Genomic DNA, 18,058 nt, shown 5'->3' with positions numbered 1-18,058 from the left:
CAGCACACCTGTAGCCATGATTATACAGAATGCTTTAGACTGTCATTCCCTAACACTAACAGTCCAATAAGGTACCGGTATTTCGTGATAAATTGATCATTTTGTGTTTTGATGTTTGATTTTGTTGTATCTTCCCTTTACATTTTAATCTGTATTTTAAAAATATTTTTAACAATTGTTCGGAACTTATAATGCGCATGCCATAAGGCATTAGAATATTTTGATGGTACCGGTACCGGTATCTAGGCAAAATAAATATTTTTATTATTATTATTTTTAATACATATGCATGTATCTTTCAACTACATGTACAATGTACATTTAAATTACATACCATGTAACTTTTACTTTTAATTTACATTTTTTTTAGTCATTAATGATAATTGATATCTTTCTGATTTAATCAAATCCAGTAAATGGATGTACAGTAAATGTGTACCAAGATGGTGTGTACTAACTCAAACATGTACATGTACATGTACTTTACTTTTTTTTTATGTGCGCAACAGATTCTAAAACTATTAGTAGGAACTAGGATATACATATGGTTGGCTAATCATGAGAATATGCATACATTGTACATCATGTCTATGATTATGCTTAACGTCACAGCCCTGGGGGAATAACCCAACCAGAAATATGCACATTAGCATACCGAGGTCGTAGGTCACGATCTTTGCTCAGTCAGGCTGCCCAGCCAGAGCCTATGTGCATGTATTACAGGAAGAGTATGCATAGCGCCTCCCACTGTACAGCATATCTGCATGGTAAACAAGATAATGATATGCAGAGTGCATGTACTGGCCTAGGCTGGCTGACTGGTGTACTGCATAGGCTATACACACACTGTATGTGTACATGTACATGTACATGTACACTGTACATTGATCAGCATTTAGCTGTCTGCGCTACACGAGCAGACATTACATGCAGTTCCCTGGCAGAAAACAAAATCCGTCAAGCATCTGTGTAAAGTGAAGGTAAGTGTCTGTGATCTCTTGAGTGTAGCCAATTGATTATACATGGATTACACGTCTTTGTGGTCAGTTTTTATTATAGCCGGGTTTTAGAAATTGGGTTTTAGAAGTCTATGCTGAGGCAGTGGGCTGGTGCAGTAAGTGTGCACACAGACTGACCGCCATTGAAACCATACACAAATCTGACATGAGCCGGCCCTGGCTCAGTACACACAATACACTGACGCTGTGTGCGTTCTGATTGGTTGAGCACACAGCACTAGGGGCTCTTCATTCTATTTAGCCTATAGTTCTGTGTGTGTGTGTGTGTACGCCGCCGTTGATGTCTGTGGTGAAGTGCAGGCATACTGTACTTACTGTGCTATGCATACATGTATTTTCATTGCAAATGTACATTGTACATGTACACAAGGTTGCTAGACGAGTATGTACATTTGTACATGTTAAGAGAGGGCACTATCTGGAATCAGCCCTCTGCCAAACAGTTCTAATTGCAACTCTACATGTTTGATGAATATCTAGACTGGCCGCTTTGACGCAAACGACTTTTAAAGGTGAGTGAATACACAAGACTTGTTGTTAAGTGTCCACCTGTATTGTACTTAAAATGTATACAATTGTATACATGTACTGTGTGCCCGGCCCTTTGCTGCAATACATGTTGTATGGTATGTACAGGATGTACATTGTTACTGTTAGTCTTACCATGGTCTTACATGTGTACATGTACAGAATACATCTTTGGGATTTGAAGAGCACTATAGCTCCATGGTGAAACCAAACCATACTGTACTGGTCCTAGATTCCAGATTTGAATCAAACTCAAAACGATTTTTGGAACCTGTTGCCAAAGCTTTTTAGTCAGATGAATTTGATGTGTCTGGTAGGTTTTATGTTGTTAATGAAATCTGTATTGATTTTGTGCTTTCTTTCAGATTATAATGTAACTCAATTACATGCAAACTACTACAAGAGACATACATGTACCGGTACATGTACGTGTACATGTTCATGTACATGTACATGGAATTAGACATCTAGTTACATTTGGGTTACATAACCCCCAAAGTATTCATGTGGGGTAAAGTACGCTACAAAGTACTACACAAATAATATAGGGAAAGATTTCCATATAAGAAGTTCACTCAACACCCTGTGTACAAACCCTATGAGAGTGGACTGAAAAATTTTAAGTGTTTTCTAAGAAAATGCTTGTATTTTCTCACTGCTCAAATTGACTTTGATGACATGAAATTGCTATCTGGGGGCTTGTTAGTCAATACAGAGGAAAATTAGTGAACTTCTTATATGAAAATCTTTCCTAGGTGAGGTTAGGGTTAGTAAAGACATACCGGTACTGGTATCTAGAATCATTTGCACTTAAAAAAAAAATCAAAACAAGTCAAAAATGATAAATTTCCAACGATTTTGTTCAACAGTTATACTTGTTGTTTTTCGAAACACCCCTCTACATGTAGCTATGTTATGGTATGTCCTTCTCCCGAGTAGTCGTAAACAACTCCTTACATGTGTATGGAGATGTGGCGCAGAACGCAGCAGTGCCGGTGTAGTGTGACTTTAGGACTCTTGGTAGTATTGCGCATGCCAAAGTGAGGATTGTGAACGTTCAACCAATAAAAAGGGTAAAAGGGACCAGATTTCATAGGCGTCCAAATTTCATGTGACACCGGAAAAGTGTTTAAAACCAGACAGCCGGTGTTTTATCAACTGGTTAAGACTGGTCACGTGACAGGCTCTCGACCAATAGGAGTGGGTAAACTGTCTTAGGTATTTATGACTGTTATGGACAGCAAATGGGGGTGCACTTACCGGTACATTATTTCCAGTATAATGTAGACCTACATGTACATGTACCGTACATGTATCATGTGTATGTACATATGCACTAACCCTTGTTACCGGTATTTAGAAACTATGTATTTCTACTGTAGGTTATGAAAGTAGTCATCAACATATGTAAATCTTCACGTTTTGGGTATATACGCATTAAAAAAATTACCTTTTAGCTAATCCTAACAGTCCTGAATCCTCCAATTTTAATATGATTTTGCACACCCCCTAGGAAGTTCGGGTTTGCCTTTTTTTGTGGTGGTGTTCCAATGTAAATGTTGTGTTTCAATGTGTTGCATAATGCAAAAAAAATCCCCATTTGTCTTTTGTTTGTTTTCAAAGTCTGCACATCCTTGAAACGTGAACAGACATGCACATGTACATAATATGTAATTACCTGCTCCCAGCAACAGACCCAATTTTGAGTTTAGAATGCAAAATGCATTGGTGGACTCAATATGCATGTTGACAACAGTAGTTATATGCACCACTGGTCATGGTCGTGCAATCTTACAATACTTCATTATGTGGTACAGTGTTGACCCAGCTCTGCTATATTTAGCTCAGTTCAATATTTAGTCTTTTTTTATTTGAATGGGCTTTGCAATTTTGCCATTGTGTTTGTGGGAGTCGAGTGCCAGACTCGAACCTGGCCAGGATGTGTATACATGTAGCTACGAGGGACTTAAATTGACAGAGAAATTCAAAATCCCCTGAAGAAATTTAAAATCCTCTGAAGAAATTTAAAATCCCCTGAAGAACATATCCTGTTGTTGCATAAAAAATAAAAATCCGTTGAAACAAACAGCCGGACCTATTTTAAAATATCTTTTCTCGTTTTTTTTCTTCCAAGCTTGTCAAAAGTGTTCAGAAACATTTAGAAATAAATTCAAAATGTGTGATTGATTTTGAGTATCGGTTGGAATGACCAAAGTGTTTTGTTTTTGTTTCAGAAAGGGAAGCAATTTCACTTTTATCCTTTTATGATTTAAGTTGTGTCAAAAGTGAAAGGGAAATTTGTCTTTGACAATTCTTTGGTTCAGGATTTCAAGGTGTGTATCGAGATAAAATGTGTGTATACATGTAGTTACATGGCTTAGTTGGTTTTGGCCAGTTCGTCCGAGTAACATGTGAAGCCCAGCACAGCAGTCTACAGGCACCAAACCGTGTGATGCGCTCCAAGTAACACACAGTAATCACCAAGCCAGCGCCTCAATTAGTGTATGTAATGACCTTGTCAAGGGCAGAGTACAAGTCGTAAAAACGACTTGAATGGCTCTGTTTTTATATGAGAATATCTTGCCACTGGCGGCCCTTCAAATACTGAAGTTGATAATTTGTGCACTGTTACATGTACATCGTTCGCCATTTTGTTTCACCTAAAAAAGTTGGGGGATACTGTGTAAGTATTGTTGATTGTTGAACCATAACAGTCTGGAGTCAATCATTCAGACATTTTGATTTCATGCAAACTATACATGTATGAAAAACGAAATTACAATTGTCCTGTGTGTTTTGTTTTGTTTTGTTTTTTGAACATCTTACTTTCATGTTTGTCTTCAGAGCAGTCTACCTTATCTCAGCATACATTAATTAGCGAACGTATGTAAATTATTTCTTTCTCTCATGGCCGTAATTTTCCCCAATTGCATTCAAAGTCTCCACACACATCCATAATGAGGGCCGAGGATCTGCCCAAAAAAAGGGAACAGAAGTATGAATATCTGGTGCCCTGACTTCAGCCACCTGTGCTACCTGCGGTAGGTAGTCATTTGGGGCACCAGTTTCAATCAGACACAGAAAATTGCAAGTTTTGAGATTATTAATTAAAGTTGCTGTTGGGACATGAGCTTGTTCCCAGGATAAAAAAAAATGTGTTGGCTCCCTGCGCCAACAAGAGAGCTAAATGAAGGGTGCTTTTTTGCCGCCTTTGAGAGCCCCGTGGACAGGACACGCAGAGTTAGCGTACTGGTTCACCCGTGTATCGCGCGAAGTGCGCACGACATTTTATTCTGAATATGTACAAAGACATAGTGTCTTCGGGTGAACGTGAGACGTCGTCAGCAATGCGTTCGAATGTCTCTTTTAGTGGTCGCCCCCAACTCTCCCTTTCTTACCGTTGAGGGGGTGCTTGTGCACGGAGCCCATAGTTTAACCCCAACCTTCCCAAATCCTCCAAAATCCTCTTCGAAAAATTGAGGATTTTGCAGGATTAAGGCTATGGGATTCAACTCTCCCTTTCTTACCATTGAGGGGTGCTTTTGCACGGAGCCCATACTTTAACCCTAACCTTCCCAAATCCTCCAAAATCCTCTTTGCAAAATGGAGGATTTTGCAGGATTGAGGCTATGGCAAAAGTGTGTGGCTAATTTTGGAGTACGCACTGTGTCAAGGTCTTAGACAGCACCTTGTGTTGTTTATGCTCAGCTGGTGCTGCGCATAAATTTAGGCCACATTATACTTGAAATCCTCCGCAACATATTGACAGTGACTGCCAGAGGATTTTGCAGGATTGAGGCAGTGGTCACCCCTCCAAGGACCACATTCGATTTCTAAATAACGGATGATTTTGGAGGATTGAGGCTGTATGCAATTTTTACATGGAGGCAGTTGGAGGATGTAGCAGGATTGAGGTTGCATCCTAGCAAAAAAATGCCTAGGGAGTTAGGGTTAAAGGAAAAATATATGTAGTTGGAAAACATAAACTAAATAGCAGAATGTATATAGATTCAGTTTAACTGGTTTCACAGAAAATACATAACAGGTGTATGTAGAACTTTGGAGAAGATTAAATTATGCAGAATTTGCTTGGATTCAGCATAAATGGTTTCACAGAAACAACGACTGTGTTGAAGTAAAAAGTTTCCCTTTAAAGAAAACATTCTTGCTGTGTGCACATTTGTTTGTGCCTGTCCATGTACACAATGTATGTACAGTGTAAGATGAAGCAGAAAAAAGCGTGGGCAACCAATTTCAGAATTTAAGCCGCTGCCGCCGGCACCGATAGATCCTTTGGACGGGGAAAAAGGCAACATTGCGCAGAGAGGACTTTTTAATCTAGGAATTAAAGATGGGGCTATAGACGGATTAAGCCAACTGGGTCATTCCTCTTGGGATTTCAGTCGCGCTAGCCTTTTTTTTGTTTCGGTGTGTATACTTGCCTCCATTACTTTTTAATGCTGGAAAAAAGAAAGGCTTGAGAATTAAAAAAAAAAAAAAAACTAGCACAGGACTTGCACAAATATTATTTTGGAGTCGGCTGCTCGATCAAGTTTCCTGAGGGAGTATTTTAATGCTATATTCCAGGGTCTTTTTACATATCTTTCTGGACCAAAAGGCAGGCCTGCGTAATTTTAGTGTCTGGAGTTGGAATAGTATTGTCTGTAGTAGGAAAAGCAGCGATTGCCTATAGACTGTTTCACGATACCGCCATCTTTGTGGTCACATGATGATCTGAGGCCAGGCATTGCAATAGATCTTATTCACGATAAAGCCAATTTAAATCATGTTCCCTGAATCTTTTCTGTAAATCGTAAACAGTTGAATGGGATGGTGCCAGACTATTTTATGATTGGAGTGCGTTCCAAGCCTCACTTTTTTTTTTATACATGTACATGTATGTGGCTAAAAACATTAGGGTATGTTTTGTTCACAAATTCAAACTTATTCATTCAGAGCAGACATGTGACTACAAAGATGGGATATACTATATCTGCAAAACAGGTCTATGTACATGTACATGGTAATTGCAAATGTGGGGCCAATAATTTCCCAGTTTTAGCTGAAAAGAGACAAAGCGAATTGTTCTTGATACAGAATTTAAACAGTCAAAGTTGCATGATGTTAACTTTTTTCTACCAATAAGATAGAACTGAATTCCATTCAAAAAAGATTTTGCACAAAAACTTCTGTAGACTGTACTATTGTGGTGGTTTTCGTGCACAACAAGCAACGGCAACAACATACTGTACATGTACCGGTACATACACGTACTTACATATATTAACTGCTAAGCCATTTGAAATCGCATTATAAGTACAGCACAGAAAGCATGTTGTTCATGGACATATATATACATGTACATGTAAATACATGTAAAACCATTTTGGTCTTCAGTACATGGTTCAAGCACAATTTTTATCGTCAATAAATGCATACTTCAAATCTAAAATGAGAAAAGATGTTGCTTTTTGTAAGGGAATAAATGTGTGCTCCGGAGGTTTTTATCACTCGTTTAATACCGCTTAGAGTCTGGGTGCTGATAATTACCCGAGCCGGAGGCGAGGGTAATTATCAGCACCCAGACTCTAAGCGGTATTAAACGAGTGATAAATACCGACCGAGCACATATTTATTCCCATTCATAAATACCTTATCCGTAAAAAAAATTCAAATAATTCGTTCAAAAATCCCGATTTTGTTCAACAAGTTCACTTCATGCTTTTCGAAACATCCCTCTAGCAAAATAATGGAGTGTTCAGCTCGCGAGTAAGATGTAAACAACCCTTTTATGGAGATTGACGCGCGCGTAACATGTTCTGCGCGATGTCACGCAGAACGCACCTGGGGCGTTGCGTTTTGAATTTAGAACTATAAAATTCTGACTCGCTTGTAGTGTTGCGCATGCCTACGTGAGGATTGTGAACGTTCAACCAATGAAACGGTAAGAGGCACTGGATTTTTAGGAGTCCACATTTTATTGTGACACTGGAAAAGTGTTTAAGACCAGCTAGCCATGTCTTTATCATCCGTTTAATACCGGCCACGTGACGGGCTCTCGACCAATAGGAATAGCTAAACTGTCTGAGGTATTTATGAATAATGGATAAAATGCTTGAAATGCAATTATGAAAGGCTGCATAATACTTAAATATGGTACACATGTACCAATCTGTACTTGATGAATACACATATATGCACTTGTTCAGGTATGCACATATCGGGTTACATGTACATTGTAATTGAATGCGTACAATGTAATTATTCCCTGCACTTTAAGGTACAACTTAACACAGTCTGCAATGGTGTAAGTGGGACATGGTACATGACAGTCAATATTGATCTGCCCATATTGATTTTGTTTATACTTTGGGTGGCATGGAGAGTGAACAGACACACAGCGTGCAGTACAGATCACTATTGAGTCCCAGGTCGGTACAACAACAACAACAAAGCTGCACGCTAAGCAACTTACCGGTACAGCAGTAAATATTGAAACTGCATACATTTACATGCATAAGAGTTCAGCAGGAAACTTTCCTAGCCGATTTGCACCATGTACTAATATACAAATGTACATTGATAGCAAATTTTTCAGCTTAAATATTTTCACATCCCAAACATCAGCTGATCGGATTCCAACCAGACGACCAGCATACAATTTTATGATTTCTAAGCATTAAGGTCGCATTTCCCTTGTGCTATTTTGGAGTTTCATCCCGAAAATGGATTCTTTTCTAAATTGCTAATTTTCAGGCAATACAAAAAGTAAAGTCACTTTTGAATGAGACATCGACCGAAAACATTGGCCTATGTATAGTTACTATTACTTTAGAATTTCAAATTGTTGGCTGCAGTGCGAGACAATAATTGGTTCCCAGCCCACAATCAGTATCGATAATGTACGGACTGGGAGCCAGTCTGCTTGCAAGCCACTTTGTTTGTGTCCAAAACAATAACCTTTTTTTTTCAGAGGGTTGCAGACATCCAAAAAGGGGAGAAAAAGAGTTTTTGGGTTGGAATAAAATATACAACTTGTAAATTTACTGATTGGAATTTGTTGACTAGCACAGGAAGCACAACTTTAAACATGCAACTCTCCAAGTAGTCTGAGTATCACCCGTTATCCATGGAGCCAAGCCTCCTGTATAACGTCTGATATGTCTAGACATGCAGATATATGCAAGCCACGCGCCAGCCAATCGGAGTCTACTTTAATAAATCGTGACGTCATTCCATTCCCAAATCAGGGCTAAATGGTTTGATTGGTCAATTCGAATGCAGTGTTTTGTAATACAACAACAGCCGGGTGCATATCGCGTAACATGATACAGAGCGCATGTCACAGTTTTTTGTTATCCATTGTCTATGACGCGCAACGGGTGAATAACCGAAGACCCGATATAGAAAGCTCCCGCTGATTGGTCAAAATTTAGAGGCCAAGAGGCGGTTGTCTTGCCTAATTACATGCAGTCAGCGAATCTACTCCAATATCCTAGACTAATGCATTCGCCATGGTCTATTACATAGACTTCTCTCCCAGCAGTGCCAGGAAAAACAATTTTGCTGCCTGTCGTGTGTCATTGAATGCCAACAGAGAAAAAAAAATGCCATCGGAAATCATAAAGATTTGAAAATTGTAAATCAGATTAATTTTTTTTAAAGAACTTCCATGGCTACAGTAAAAATCCTTCATTACCACAGTGGGATGGAAATTGAACCCCAGGGGTGGCCCAGTTATAAGCAGGTAGAACAACAACAAAAAAGAAACGCCTCAGCTTGCTATATTTCCCTTGAAGCAGTAAGCCCCGTGTCCTCAGCATTTCTCTGTAAGGATTCAATCGCAGCGCTAACACCGGTGCTGCTGCACATATGGTAGAATTGATGATGAAAAGGAAGTGGGGGCACAATTTTTCTTGTTGCTGTCTGTTGCTATCGCCAGCGGAGGAGCTGATGTTGCACCGTGAACCCCGCATTTTTGCATTCCTTGAATGTCATCAGATGTTTCCCTTTTGTGGGTGTGGACAGAGGGTTTCGTTCATACTGCATGTAGGTGTGTAAAATGTTTGGGAGGGTGGGGGGTTTGGGGAGGGGGCATAGTTTCATTGATTGTTGCTCTCATTTGTACATCTGCAGAGATCTACGATGTACCGGTATACTATGATAAATTTTGAGGCAGCGAATAAATATTAAATACTAATGTTGGGAGAAATCGGAGATTTCAAAATCAATTTAGTATAATCTTATTCAGACCGAATTATACAGTTATCTGATTTCAGCGGAAGTTCGATCTCACAGTCAGTGCAAGGTCTATTTACAAAAAGTGACAAATGAGGTGCGGCATTCTTTAACCTCCCAATGATTGGGTATTGTTTGCAGGATTCAGTGACTGCAAAGCCTTGACAAACACACTCTAGAGCTGTAATGTTGAGAGGAAAAAATGGGTTGGGACCATGATTAGTCAAATGGGCAGGCTATTCATATACCAAGATGTTCCAGTTGTTTTCTTTAGCCTGTGTCACACAAAAATGGAAGGCTTAATGTTGTTAAGGTTGGTTTCAAATATCCCGTTTCCACAATCGAAACCACGAATAGTGGAATTCAAACTGAATTTAAAGCTACAGTCCTTCATTTGTAATTTGTGCATTTTGTTCGTTTGAAGCAACAAAAGAGTTCAAAATCTAATGAAGGATACTGAGCAACTAACCTGATGAAGTTTCAGCTCAGCTTCAGCTGTACATTCCGAGAAAAACAGCATTCTAAGATCTCAATTTCAAATCCAAAGTTACTGTATCATGTTTTGAATTGTTTTGAATTGCAGCTATATGCGACGTCGCACACTGATCCGACGAATTATAACAACCGCGCGCGCCTGTGCGTCGTTCCAATACTTGTGCGCGCTGCGCTGAATAACAAAACGAACTACTTAAATTTTCCTACGGTGCTTCTTAAGAATCACCGTTGGAAATGCCTTCTTTCGTTGATTACTTCAAAATGACAGCTTCCCAGAAAGAATAATTTCACAGGGAGTTTAGTCCCCTTACTATTTTTCAACCAAGTTTGTTTTTCAACAATAATTACGCCAGTTACTTTTCGGATGGCTGCAAATGATGGACTATACCTTTAAAACAGTCAGGATTTAAATCCCATCACTAATATGTACTTGTTTGATCATCCACTGAATATACCAGAAAGCATTTTTTTCCAATTCGATGAATGTCCACTTTTAATATCTTACATGAACATGTAAGTTGGCATTTCATCGTGCAGTTTCCAGCCTTCGTTCAACAAATGTCAGCGTGCCGCGAGGCATTAATAATTGGTTCTGGGCGCCTGGTGATGGATGTCTCCTGCAAGAAGTCAAGACAACCTTGAATTAAGAAGAGTCTAAAAATAAAGGGAATTTGACTTATTCGCTGTTTCCATGTCAACCCTGCAAACGGGTGTTTAATTTGCACAATTGTCCATCGATTTCTGCACGTCTTCATATTAAGCTGCAGACTCGCAGATCGTAGAACTGTGCAGAACGTGACTTTCATTCCGAATGCATCATGCCTTTTGCTTTTCCATGAAAGAATCCCTTTCCTTCATAGTTGGAAAGGAAATTAGGTGGTTTTTTTCCTTTTTTTGTCCGAGACAGTTATTAGGAACCCAATATATGTGACTTTTATGTAGTGTGCCGCAGCAGCGCAATCTATAATCTGCTTATGAGCTTAGACATGATACAAAGCTACTTTTCTATCGCCATGGAAATATGATGATGTTGGCCTTTTGATGTCGGCCTTTTGATGTTGGCAGAAGCTCAATGTATGTGTAGGTATAGGTCTGACGGATCAATTAGCCAAGGATTCCTGAAGGACGTTTTTTAAAAGATCCGTCTAGTGCCAGTTACATGTACAATGCAGTGCATCCACTTTCCCACAATTGTGCAGTTGTCATTCTTCTGATTGAAAACCTGACTGGCCAAACTGAAGCAGATCTTCAACTTCCAAGATTTGACAATTGCATATTCCACCCTTATAATGTTGTTGTTTCTGCCAGAAGGATAAGTTTAATCAAAAACAGGATTCGCTTTCGTTTCTGACCTTTTACATGATTGCGTTCACAAATCTTGGCAGACAAATTTATTCCCCGATTGGATTTCTATCAGTGACCTTATCCCCAGGGCTCTTGGTCTTTGTTGCAATAAGCCGGAAAGGAAAGGAATTTGTCTTTGGGATAGAGGTAATGCATTATTTTTCTTTCTTTTGGCTGAAGTGGAAGCTTGGCATTGCAAGCTTAGAGATACGTGGGCAGCTCCATGGCGCTGGACAGTTCTTGAGTATGCATAATTATACATGAGGTTGTAACCATTTAAGTGAATTTTACAATTGTAATTCTGAAAATAACCAGGGCTGCATTGTGTTTGGTTAGCAGTAAAGAAAATGTGTTGCGCAACTCCACTAAGTATTTGTTTGTACAATTCACTAAGCTGGTGACTTATAAAGCCATCCTTGATACTGATCTACATCTAGTTATTTGGTATTTCCAGCGCTGCGTTCGTGCAAATGCAGTTCCCAGATTTGAGAAAGATTTGCCACCAAAAACAAAAATGCAATTTTGACTTAAAAGTAATGTACATGTACCGGTACAACATTTGCAAAAAATTTACATCAACAAACAAAACAACCAAATTATTATGAAATACATAAATACCTGTAAGGACATTATAGTCTCAAGCATCCTGTGAAATCATGGCACCTAGTGTGCTGTCATTTTCAATTTTTGTATCAATTTCCAATAATTGTCGGCCGACCATCGTTGGAAAAAAAAACTGACTTTTTTCTAATGCTGCCCTCAATGCACCAAATTTAGTTGGTCCACAGTTTGTTTTCAATTGGTTACACATTCATGAACGGGTGCAAGCCAGCTAGTCTAGTTCCCTGACCTGACAATTCCCTGAAGGGTTTGCGGAAATATCATGTGCGAATAATTTCTCAACTAAGAGAATGGTTCTGAAAAGAACCTGAGGTTTATACCTCTGGTTCTTTTCAGAACCATTCTCTTAGTTGAGAAATTATTCCTACATGGTGTTTCCGCAAACCTTTCATTATTTAGTATCTCCACCATGCAAAGCCTCAAATCTTACTTAATTCTCTGAAGTCTATAAATTGCTTCGTTTTGTCTGAAGTAGGGTCAGGGAACCAGACTACAAGAACATCATTTTTTTGGGGGTTACTTTTTAGCATCAACAAACACAAAACTTTAAACAAGTCAGTGTAACAATATTTGCTATAAAATACTAACCCCAAAATCCATCCATTTCTGAAAATACAGCAAAAGCAAAACGTGTATGTTACCTTTAATAAAATAAAAACCCATTGCTGACCTCTGCCCTCTGAATTTCAAGACATGCTCATTTGAATAACCGAAGGCCTGGTGCACATGTACATGTGAATGCATGTACCAGTACGTGTACCGGTAAATCGCTTGTATTTTGTGATAAAGCGCCAGGCAAGAGAGAGATACTGTAGGGGCAAAAAAATCAATACGCTGGACCCTATTGTGATTCGCTGAGCAACTTGTCACAGCCAGGGTGGATTTAACAGTGCTTATTGATCACCATGATAGTGTTACAGTGTTTGCATATGTACGTGGGCTCTGCCCCATACTATTCATGTACATGGACATGAGCTGACTGGATGTGTGTTGAATGCAGAGTACATATGTGCATGACTACAGGTCCCATATTGTACCTCATAAATATTGCATGCAGAACATATGGACAGAACATATGGACAGGCTAAAATGTGTGTAAGACTATGTAGTGGCCTGAATTGTGGTTTTGAGGTTTTTCTTATTGTCTGCAAGGAAATATGCAGCAAGGATTCCTGCAAGATTCTTGTGGTTTTTGCTGTGGGTGACTGCACTATTTCCCCCCTGTACATGTAGTAAGTATGGTGTAAGAGTTGCAGTGTTTACTCAGTAGCTGGGGCTTTTAGGGTGATGGTTAACTGGGGATGTTTTCATGCTGTTAATGTTTAATGGATTATATGACGGAGAGGGGCTGACATGTATTGAGTGTTAATGTGATGGTGCCAGTGTTGGGAGTTGACTGTACTGCTTTATAAGTGCATGTGCATACATACATGTGCAATGTATGTAGTCTGTGTTATTCATCATTTCAGAATATTGATGGGTTTTGTATTTGCACAGTGGGGCGGGTCTGGCGGAGCTGGAAAATAACAAGTCACAAGTGGGATGACAACAAAGTGAATTATTTTGGAAGCGATTCTTAACGATTGATGATGCTCGTTAGTGTGATCAATCACGGGAAGGACGTGAGTTTGGGATCCAATCAGAAGTCAGACGCCATTGAGACATTTACATGCGTGTAGGGTCAGCAGGTCAAAGCACAAAAGCAAGGAGTTTTTTTTCTGTTTTTAAAGTGTATGGAGCTTTGCAGACCTGTACGGTACATTGTACGGTACATGTACATAATCTACAGTGATCCGAACATTTTGAAAGCCTCTCTGTTTTAGTCCGTGCTCTGAACCAAATTGTATTTTTGTAACTAAGCTATTTGCCCCATTTTCACCCCAGAATGAAGAACTTGAAATTAAACACATCTGTTCTACAAGTGCTGACAAAACTGTCTACATGTAGATTTATTAGCTGAATTGAAAAATTCATGTTGGCCCAATTACATGTAGAATGGATATGGTTCTCGTATTTGGAGGGTTGGTAACCATGAGGTTTCCAGCACTTGTTCAAACTTTTTTTGAGACTCGCCTTTGTAGTTTGTACATATAATGTGTACATTTATAAACCCTCCTATGAAAATATATACATTCTGTGCCATCTTGTCTTTTCAGTCAAAATCAATCAAGTGACTGGTTTCAACAGCTCAGAGCTCCCAGCCTACACAAAGTAGGATTGACTGACTGTGACTGTTTGTGTACCAGTAACGTAATACAGCTATGCTTTGACTGTAGGTGATTGATAAGCCAGCTGTGCTTACCACTTACCTGCTTTTGTCTGTGGACTGAATTTGACTAGTCACAGTGCTTGCTTGAGATATGATCTGACTGTTGGTGACTAGCCTGTCTAAAAGGCATGGCAGGGGAAGAAGATTGATTTTTTGACAGTGTGTGACTGTTCAAATACAAAGGAGGGTAAAACTAAATGTAATTTCCACTGTGCCACATTTGCATGCCCAAAAAAGTTATCTGTTTAAACTTTCCAGCGTACAAGTACATTGTACATTCTACTCTGTGTGTTATGCAAATTTATCGCCCGTATTTTTCCACTCGAGCATCAAAGACAGTGAAGTCAAGAGTGGGCATTGGGCAGGTCAATATCTATCACGAGTACAACTTAAGATAAAATCTGAACTACTGACCTCAGATATCCAAATCACTATTGCTTGAGGCATGGGGGATATATTTACATAAGTGGTCACTTTGGAGTATTCTGCAGTGACCGTTGCCAGAGTGGGCCAAAGGCTGAAACCTTAAACAAATGCCTGCTGGTCAGTTACTGTGTGAAAACAAAAAGAAATCCATGTGGTTAAGAGTTTGATACACATCTGTATCACCATGGTAAAGCACTTGTAAGTAATATCTGATCATCTTCACAAATAAATTGATGGTGTGGCTTACATGTAGGCCTACACAACAGGTGTGATTTTTTTTGGGGACATGGCTGTACATGTAACTTGGTTAAATGCCAAAAGCAAACAAACAAACAAACACCCTAAGGCCAAAAAAAATAATAAGTCGGTCTCTGGTCAGCGCGCGCGTCGATTTTAATCATGCACGTCAATCTTTTTTTTTTCCAAAATGTTCCGCGGTAGCTCCAACAGCGCCCTCTATTGCCGCACCTCCTCAAAAATTTTTTACCAAAGAGCACCAAGGAGTGGGAAATTGCACCAAGGCAAATGATCGAGAGCACCAAGGCAAATTATGGAGGACACCAATGTACATGAGGACACCAAAAAAGCAAAATAGTACCCCACCTTGTCTGTACAATCCAAGCTTGAAGAAAAAAAAAATAGCAAAAAAAAAAAAAAATATCCGCGTCGCCGCGTCAATTCCGGAATTTTGGTCTGACCAGAGACCGAATATTTTTTTTTTTGGCCTAACGAACGAACTTTCTTCATCTTCTTGCTGTATCTCTAGAGATCAGCTGTATACAAGTTAATATGATCTTCAGGTAGAAAAAAAAACCATGAGTTCTAGGCCATGTCATGTTTGTGTACAGAATTGGATGTTGTCAGGTGGTGCGATTACTTCAGCAAACGGGTCCCCTGTATACGAGTGGTTTAAAGTGTTGACATAAAACTGTTCAATGTCAGCACAAATAATATGCACGTGATGCTCTGAAAATATTTAGATTGCCTGTCAGTTGCCTTTTGGTTAGGGTGACCAAAAAATAGTCTGAGCATGTATGTGCATACATGTACCGTATTACTATTGGCAAGTGCAGGAAATGGCTTTGCAGGCCAATGCTTGATGTGTAGAAGCAGTTGTCGTTGTGTACAGTGGTGCAACAGACAATATGGCGCACGCCTTTTGAACCCGTTGCACAATGCATGCATCATAACACTAGGGGTCACCTTCTGTGTGTGTTATTCATAGATCATTGTACATGTAGCTTCTAAAGACCGGCAGCTAGAGTTGGTAGTTTTCATGAGAAAATGCCTTGGAAAACTGTAGAATCCAACATGAAGTGGAAGAAATGTTCACCAGTTTTATCAAATGTGGGATCAAGGTTTATGAATAAAATCTCCTTCCTGTACATGTAGACAATCTGTACCGGTACATGTATGTACATTTGTTTTGTACCTACGTAAAAGTTATGTACATGTGTGCATGTACATGTAAGTTACACATGGGCAATGTAAATGAACACCCTTGATTATTTCCTGAAATTGGAAATGGATATCAGTACAGAGATTTTAATGTGACTTTACAATGTATGTCTCTCTGTATGGAAACAGGGGAATCATTGACATTAGAGTCTCTGTATACATGTACACGTATGTGTACGTACATGTACACATGTACATTGTACATGTTTACATGCTTACCGTAATTTTCGGAATATAAGCCGCGCGGCGTATAAGCCGCAGCACGCAAAAATCTGCAAATTAAGATTTGAAGTCGGCGTATAAGCCGCATCGGCGTATAAGCCGCACCAACCGCAGCGGTTCAATTTTGTAAGGCCTCCAAATTCTAGTCAAAATGCTCTGAACCAGTTCCATTTGCACTACGAAAGCTATAAAAGGGCCACAAATGTTATGTCAAATCATTTACAGTCGATTACTCTTACAAACAAATATGGAAATTGATGATGAGAAATAAAAAACGGGAATTGCTGCCGGCTGGCTCGTCAGTGAGCCTGTGCCGGCGAATGACATTATTTTCCCCCAGCACTTGCAGCAACCCACCATGTGTTGTCTGACCGGAGCGCTACAAATCCTGCTTTGTGGCAACAGACGCCGAGTTGTTTTGTCCTAAAGGATAAACAAGTCCACTTTTACAGCAAAACTTATCAAATTGTTGTGATTACTAACGAGTAGTAACGTCAAAACTTCAAGTTTGGATCGTAACTTTCTTCGACAACAGTCAACACGATGCCGAGATTTTTATGGACGAATCCATTAATTTCGTAGGGGTGGTTTCACCCCTGTTTTGAGTTTTACATCGTTTCTTGAATACATTTCAAGAAACAAAATTATATTGTGACGTTGAACAACTGATTATCAAATAAAGATATGTTTCAAACTCCATAAAAAGTATTAGTTGTCTTTTTCCTTTTTTTAAACTGGGGAAATATTGGTAATTATTGTTCCTAAGAAAGTGCACCCCTTTATTACCACAAATGGTGTAGTCCATGGGGAATCCATGCAGCATAGGCAGCAGTACGTACGGCCGGTTGTCGATGTCCAAGGGACAGCTTTCACTACCCGTACTTTTTACCGCTCGGTATCTTTTTGTGGGACGTGCTTTCGGTTTGTTAATGACTTTCTTAATTGATCATTATTTCAGCAACACATCTCTTCTTGTACCACTACCAGTACATTAAATACACATGTAAATGTCATTTTTATTCTTCAAGTCTCGGCGTATAAGCCGCCCTGTGTATAAGCCGCAGTAAACATTTTCATGGGCAAATTCAACGTATAAGCCGCGGCTTATATTCCGAAAATTACGGTACATGTACATTGTACATGCTTACATGTACATGTACATGTTGTACTGTATGTGAGTTTGACCATTGCATTGACCCATTACTCTGTTACGCCCCAGTGTCCTGCGTGCTACTCCTTACACCACTCCAAACTGCCCAAGTGCTCTATGGTTTTTATTGCTTCACCAAGGAGTGTAGTACAATGCAATACATATTTAAATTGGTTGAAGGCATGTATGTATTTATACATGTAGGAACATCTGTAATTACCTTGAAACGTATGGTACCTACCGATTCAACGAGAACATTCTTGCTCAAAGTGAAGACAGAACTGGTAC

General features: G+C 39.4%; 1 protein-coding gene across 6 annotated transcripts in view; it reads left to right on the top strand.

Moving 5' to 3' along the window:
• Positions 1 to 842: 842 nt before the first annotated feature.
• The window catches only part of LOC119735091 (trinucleotide repeat-containing gene 6C protein-like), a 51,919-nt gene continuing 34,703 nt past the window's right edge, over positions 843 to 18,058 (top strand). For 3 of the 6 annotated variants that reach the window (XM_038208791.1, XM_038208794.1, XM_038208788.1), the window contains exon 1: positions 843 to 980. The gene's annotated coding sequence lies outside the window, so the exon portion shown is untranslated. Of the gene's footprint in view, positions 981 to 1,390; positions 1,532 to 13,345; positions 13,478 to 18,058 lie in introns of those variants that run through there. The other 3 variants (XM_038208792.1, XM_038208790.1, XM_038208789.1) reach the window with 3 other exon arrangements.

This window comes from Patiria miniata, unplaced genomic scaffold (assembly GCF_015706575.1).
Source record: "Patiria miniata isolate m_02_andy unplaced genomic scaffold, ASM1570657v1 HiC_scaffold_28, whole genome shotgun sequence".
In the NCBI taxonomy this organism is placed as follows: Eukaryota; Metazoa; Echinodermata; class Asteroidea; order Valvatida; family Asterinidae; genus Patiria; species Patiria miniata.
Note: the sequence above shows the minus strand (reverse complement) of the source record. Positions and strands in the feature narration are given on the sequence as shown.